Below are 7,404 nucleotides of genomic sequence, written 5' to 3' on the forward strand. Positions count from 1 at the left end.
ATGACCGGCAAGAATCTGCATGCCCAGCCCCTGCCTCCCTGTCTGGCATTATCACTTGTTTCTCCAGCTTTGCTCATCACACTCCAGTACACCGGAGTCTTCCTCGCTGTGCATGCAGCAAGTCACAGGCACTTGTATTTGGCTGGATTGTCCCCCACTCCCACCTCCAACTCCGTGCTTGACAAAAGGCTACCTTCTTTCTCCACTGACCTAGACCGAGTGAAGCAACGTCCACCATGTGCTGTTAGGTGAAGAAAGTAAGGTGGGAAGTGCGTATTGCATGCATGTTACCACTTAAGTAAAGAAAGGAGACTGCGGGCCCCTTTGCGTGCACGGCATTGGAATACCTCGGAAAGGGTGCACCGGAAACAGGCAGCCCTGCTTGCCTCTAGCGAGCGAAGCCTGGATGTCCGGGGAAGAACCACAGGAAGATTTTTACCCGAACCCTTTTGTGCCTTTTGAATTTTGAGCCACATTGAGGTGCTGTATTACCTAGTCAAAGTAAATAAAAAAGTAGGGGCCGGGCTTGGGGGCGGGGCCTGTGGCCTCGCAGCTCGCACCGCAGTGCCTCCCGCCCCCCAAAAGTAAATACGATCAAGCTTAACTAACTAAATAAGTAGTTCTATGGTTATTCTGTAGCCTATTGTAATAAGTTGTGGGTTTTTTTGTAGCACTGATTACAATTGGCAATTATCTAGCTTTTGTGTATGTGATAACTTTTATTTTCTGTCCCCACAGCCCGGAGCAGAGGTTGTTCTCTGTGGCTCACGATTATAGTCCTAGGAGTTACAGAGTGCCTGGTAAGTGGTAGTAACTCAATAAATAAATATATATATATATATTTTAAGAGACAGGATCTCACACTGTAGCTCGCTGGGCTCAAACTCCTTAAACTCCTGGGCTCAAGCAATTCCCCTGCCTCAGCCTCCCAAATAGCTGCGACTACGGGCACATGCCACCATGCCTGACTAAATATTTTAATGAAAAAAGAATTTTTTTTGTAGAGACAGGGTCTTGCTATGTTGCCCAGTATGGTCTCGAACTCAAGCGATCCTCCTACCTCAGCCTCCCAAAGTGCTGGGATTATAGGCATGAGCCACCACACTTGGCCAATTTTTTTTTTTTTTTTTTTGAGACACTGTCTCCCTCTGTCCCTTAGGCTGGAGTGCAGTGGGTCCATTGTGGCTCACTGCAACCTCAAACTCCTGGGCTCAAGCAATCTTCCCATCTTGGTCTCCAAAAGTGCTGGGATTACAGGCATGAGCCACTGCACCCAGCCCCATTTTTTTTTTTTTAGTATGAAACTCTTCACTACTTTGCATGTCATCCTTTGCAGAGGCCATGCTAATCTCTGCATTATTCCAATGTTTACTATATGTGCTGCCAAAGCAAGCACTAAATATTTGTTTTTTGTTTTTTAAGACAGAGTCTCACTCTGTTGCCTGGGCTAGAGTGCCATGGCGTCAGCCTAGTTCACAGCAACCTCAAACTCCTGGGCTCAGGTGATCCTCCTGCCTCAGCCTCCCAAGTAGCTGGGACTACAGGCATGTGCCACCATGCCTGGCTAATTTTTTCTATATATATTTTTAGTCGTCTGGCTAATTTCTATCTATTTTTTAGTAGAGACGGGATCTCGCTCTCTCTCAGACTGGTCTCAAACTCCTGAGCTCGAACGATCCGCCTGCCTCAGCCTCCCAGAGTGCTAGGATTACAGGCGTGAGCCACTGCGCCCGGCCAATATTTGTTGAGTGAATGAGTTCCAGACCAGGCTTGGCAATACTCTTTTATTGAGATATGCTTCACATATCATACAATTCACCCATATAAAGTGTACAGATCTGGTTTTTAGTATAGTCACAGAGTTGTGCCATTACCACAGTCAATTTTACAGTATTTTCATCACCCCCAAAAGAAATCCTGTACCCAAGAGCAGTTACTCCCCAACCTGCCTTCTTCCCATCCCTTGGCAACCACTAACCTGCTTTCTAACTGTATGGATTTGCCTATACTGGACATTTCATATAAATTCAATCATACACTATGTGGCCTTTTATGACTGGCTTCTTTACTTAGCACAATGTTTCAAAGTGTACCATGTTGTGGAAGGTATTAGTATTTCATTCCTTTTATTGCCAAATGACATTCTACCGTATGGATATACTGCATTTTGTTTATCCACTCATCAGTTGGTGGATGTTGAGATTGTTTCCACTCTTTGGCTCTTCGGAAGAGTGCTGCTATAAACATTTGTGTACCAGTTTCTGTGTGGACATACGTTGCTAGTTCTCTTGAGTATCTACCTTGCAGTGGAATTTTTACATGGTATCTCATAATATTTTGTGTCCTATGTTAGTTTGGAGCTTTCGCTCACAAGAGATGAAGATTCAACCTACTTTAGGAAAGGGTGGGCTTGTGGTAAGGATATTCCTGGGAATTTTATGTGTATCATCATCCCTTGCAGGAAGTCACCAAGAACCATTAATAAAGAGGCCGCGCAGGAGGGAGAAAATCACGAGGTTATCTCATCCCGCCCAACTATGCCATGCTGCCTTCCTTGAACCCTCCAAATGAACCCTCCGCTTTGGGCATTTGCACTTGCTGTTTCCTCTGCTGGCAATGCCCTGTCCTCGGATATTTTAACGGTTGATGTCTTCTCATCACTCATTTGTCACCCCAAATGTCACCTCTCAGGAGCCTGACCTGACATGCTAAAGTAGCCCCCGCAGCCTGCAGTCTTATATCACGCTGTAGTATTTGTTTTATAGCATGTACCACTTCTGGTATAATATTGTTTATTTATTTGTTTACTTTGGGATTATCCGTCCTCCTTCTCAATCCCTCCAGCCCCCAGAACTTGAGCTCTGTGATAACAGATCTATCTCATTGCCCTTCCACCTGCTGTCCTAGACTAGGAGCCTGTGAATGTGTTACCTTACATGGTAATAGGGACTTTGAACATGTGGTTAAGTTCAGGATTTTGAGATGGAGAGATTATCCCAAATGGGATGGATGGGCCCAAAGTAACCACAAGTGTTCTTATAAGAGGGAAGCTGAGGGTCAGAGTCAGAGAAGAAGATGTGACAATGGGAATAGAAGTGGGAATGGCACAACTGCTGACTTTGAAGATGGGAAGGGGCCACAAGAGAAGGAGTGTGGGCAGCCTCTAGAAGCTGAAAAGGCAAGGAAACGATTCTCCCCTAGAGCCTTTGGAAGGAATGCTGTCTTTGATTTTAGTCCCATGAGACCCAGTCCAGACTTTTGACCTCCAGAACTGTGAGATAATAAATTTGCATTGTTTTAAGCCACTGAATTTGTGGTAGATTCTTACAGCAGCAGTTGGAAATAAACATGGCACTCGATAAGAATTTGGCAAACAGATGAGTAATCAGAAGGCCTGATTGAGACTGCTGGGCAGTCCAGGGAGGTCGCTGTCTTGATGACACTGTTGTAGCACCTCACTCTACCTCTAGCAAAGTGAAACAGAACTCAGTTACTTTATTTTGGGGTCCTTAGGGGGGCCTTCTTGTTTCCCGTCCTGCCACCTACCAGCTTCCCTCACCCTATATTCTGCTTGGTTCTTTGTCGAGCCTACTTGTTCTTTTTTTGATAATATATTATTCTTTTCTCATGTTTTGGTACCTTCTTTTGTGTCATTAATAATTATAAACTCACCTCTTCACTAGTTTTTATGCAAACATCCTATAATCTGCAATTCCAGGGGTCTAATCCCACCTTTGCTTGGTCTGCTGACTGCTAGCTCTAGGAGGCGTGTTTCTGTGTTGTAATTTGGGATTGTATGAGCCCAGGGCTTCGCGTCCTGTCCTTGCATTTGCCTTTCAAGCCAAGATCTTTGCTTTCTGAGACCCATGACACCTCCTTTTCTGGCAGTCATAGTATCAGTTCACACTTACTGATTTGGTTTTCAGTTCCATTTTTGTTTCTTGGCATCTGGGGATTTCCCTTACTTTCTTGTGAAATCAGTGATTGCTTTAAAAGAATATTTGTTATCTTTTACTCAGAATTTCCAGGTGTTTTTGTGGCGGGGGGTAGAGTATTTCAGGGTATTGCTGGAAATGGACACCGTCACTCTTCTTTTTTAATATCTTTTCTCTGCCTCCTGGTACTGAATATTCAGTTTCTATTCTTTTATTTTCTATTCTAGTCCCTTGATCTCATATATCCTTTATCCCCTCAGCTTCAAATCCTTTTATTTTATTTATTTATTTTTGAGGCAGAGTCTGGCTCTGTTGCCCAGGCTAGAGTGCCGTGGCGTCATCATAGCTCACTGCAACCTTCAACTCCCTGGGCTCCAGCGATCCTCCTGCCTCAGCCTCCCAGGTAGCTGGGAACTACAGGTGTATGCCACAATGCCCAGCTAATTTTTCTATTTTTTTTTTTTTTGTAGAGACAGGATCTCAATATGTTGCTCAGGCTGGTCTCAAACTCCTGGCCTCAAGCGATCATCTTGCCTCAGCTTCCCAGAGTTCTAGGATTACAGGTGTGAGCCACCACGCCAAATCCTTTTATTAACTAGCCGATTCTATAGTTTCTAGTTTAAATTCACTCCAAATGGAAATCTGACAGGTCAACCTGGTTACTGTTTGGCCAGATATTTTTTGCCTGGCCATCTTATATTATTATTATTAGTAGTAGTAGTAGAAAGAGTGTCTCACTCTGTTGCCTGGGCTAGAGTGCGGTGGTGTCATCATAGCTTACTGCAACCTCTGAACTCCTAGGTTCAAGAAATCCTCTTGCCTTGGCTTCCCAAAGTGCTGGGATTACAGGCGTGAGCCACTGCGCCTGGTTCCAGCCATCTTATAAATCACTGACCAGCCCATACATTAGCTGCCCTTGAGGCTGATGGCCATATCTGATTCCATTAGCTGTGGTGTGAGCAGAAGTGGTCAGTCATGTGGTACCCAAGGCAGTGACTTCTGCCCTTCCTTTAGAAGGGCCTGTGAGTGGGACGGACATCATGACTGATGTGTACAGTAACATCCTTAACAGGTTGTGCAATGTAGTTGATTGATAATAGCCAGGGGTTTTTTTTTAAAGCTAGAATCTTAACTTGGCTTATTCACCCCTGGCATAGATATTGTTTTCCTGTCCCAACACATCCACTCCTTTGATGATCCTACTCTATAATTACTAAATAATTGGAAGAAGGCTTATCCTTTTAAATAAGCTCACTGTCATCACTTTAAAACCGCACTTCATTTTAAAAAGAGGAACTGTGTAATTCTGGGGCTGGGGTCAGCCAACCTTTAAAAGCCCCGAGACTCTATATGATGGCATGCCAGGTAGCCAAGGAGACACAATGAAGCTATTCAATGTGTACCAGTATGGAAAGATCTCCCAGTTACTTAAAGTACAAAAAAAAAAAAAAAAAAAAAAAATTAGGGGCAAAGCAATGTGCATAATATGTCATTGTTTGTGTTACAAAAATTTATATATGTGTATCTTTATTGTAAATGCATCTTTCCTTTCTTTTGTTTTTAAAGAGACAAGGTCTCACTCTGTTACCCAGGCTAGAGTATAGTGGTGCAATCATAGCTCCCCGAAGCCTTGAGTTCCTGGGCTCAAGTGATCCTCCTGCCTCAGCTTCCCAAGTAACTGGGACTACAGGTGTGTGCCACCATGCCTGGCTAATTTTTAGCATTTTTTTGTAGAGACGGGGTCTTACTATGTTGCCCAGGCTAGTCTCAAACTCCCGGCCTCAAATGATCGTCCCACCTTGGCCTCCCAAAGTGCTGGGATTATAGACGTGAGTCACCATGTGCCCAGCCTACAGCTTTTATTTTTTTTTTTTTGAGACAGAGTCTCACTCTGTTGCCTGGGCTAGAGTGCCGTGGCGTCAGCCTAGCTCACAGCAACCTCAAACTCCTGGGCTCAAGTGATCCTTCTGCCTCAGCCTCCCGAGTAGCTGGGACTACAGGCATGCGCCACCATACCTGGCTAATTTTTTTTTTCTATATATTTTTAGTTGTCCGATTAATTTCTTTCTATTTTTAGTAGAGACGGGATCTCGCTCTTGCTCAGGCTGGTTTCGAACTCCTGAGCTCAAACAATCCGCCGGCCTCGGCCTCCCAGAGTGCTAGGATTACAGGCGTGAGCCACCGCGCCCGGCCTACAGCTTTTAAATAACACCTAAGAAATTGGCAGTGGTGGCTGCTTCTGGGAGAGGAAGTGGGTGGTTAAGGGACTTAACCTTGCATTTCCTTTGTAGAATTTAAAAAATAAAAGAAGAAAAAATAAAAGCAAGAAGAAAAGAAGAGGAAGGGAAAGAAAATGTAATATTATAAAAGCCCCCAAATGAAGATTGGAAGATTTTGCTGGAGAATAGTGAGTCCTCAAATTTCTCTCTCTCTAGAGAAGGGTGAGAATTAAACTGGTTCCTCTCGCTTGAGCCCAGGAGTCTGAGGTTGCTGTGAGCTAGGCTGATGCCATGGCACTCTAGCCAGGTGACAGAGTGAGACTCTGTCTCAAAAAAACAAAAAGACAAAAAAACTCAGCTTTATTGAGATATGATTCACATGCCATAAAATTTACTCTTTTAAAGTACACACTTCAGGCCGGTATGGTGGCTCACACCTGTAATCCCAGCACTTTGGGGGGCTGAGGTGGGAGGATCTCTTGAGGTCAGGAGTTCAAGGCCAGCCTGGGCTACACAGTGAGCCCTCATATCTAAAAAAAAAAAAAAAAAAAATATATACACTTCAGTGGTTTCTTTTAGCATATCCACAGAGTTGAACAACCATCACCTCCCCACTAACTAATTTTAGTACATTTTCATCACCCCAAAAAGAAACCTTGCACTCCCCTCCCCCCTGCTATCATCTTCCAGTCCCCCATCCTCCCAGCCCCTGACAACCACTAATCTATTTTCTGTTTCTATATATTTGCCTATTTGGGGCATTTCACATAAATGGGATCAGGTAGTGTGCATCTGGCTTCATTCACTTGGCATAATGTTTTCCGGGTTCACCCGTGTCAGGGCATCCTTTTTATTGTCTCGTAATATTCCATTATATGGATACACCATTTGTGTTTAACCCTTCATAAGTTGGTAGTCATTTGGGTTGTTTCAGCTTTTTGGCTATTACAGTAATGTTGCTATTAATATTTCTGTACAGGTGTTCGTGTGGATGTATGTTTTCAATTCTCCTAGGTATATACCCAGAAGTGGAATTGCTGGTTCATATGGTAACTCTATGTTTAACACTCTGGAGAACTGCCCAGTGATTTTCCAAAATGATTGCACCATTTTACAGTCCCACTGACAGTGTACGAAAGTTCCAATTTCTCCACATCTCTGTTAACACTTATTTTTTATTTTAGCCATTTTATTTTAGCCATTCTATAATGGGTACTTTTTTTTTTTTTTTTTTTTTGAGGCAGAGTCTC

The sequence above is a fragment of the Propithecus coquereli genome, unplaced genomic scaffold (genome assembly GCF_000956105.1).
Source record: "Propithecus coquereli isolate 6110/MARCELLA unplaced genomic scaffold, Pcoq_1.0 Scaffold825, whole genome shotgun sequence".
NCBI classification, from domain to species: domain Eukaryota; kingdom Metazoa; phylum Chordata; class Mammalia; order Primates; family Indriidae; genus Propithecus; species Propithecus coquereli.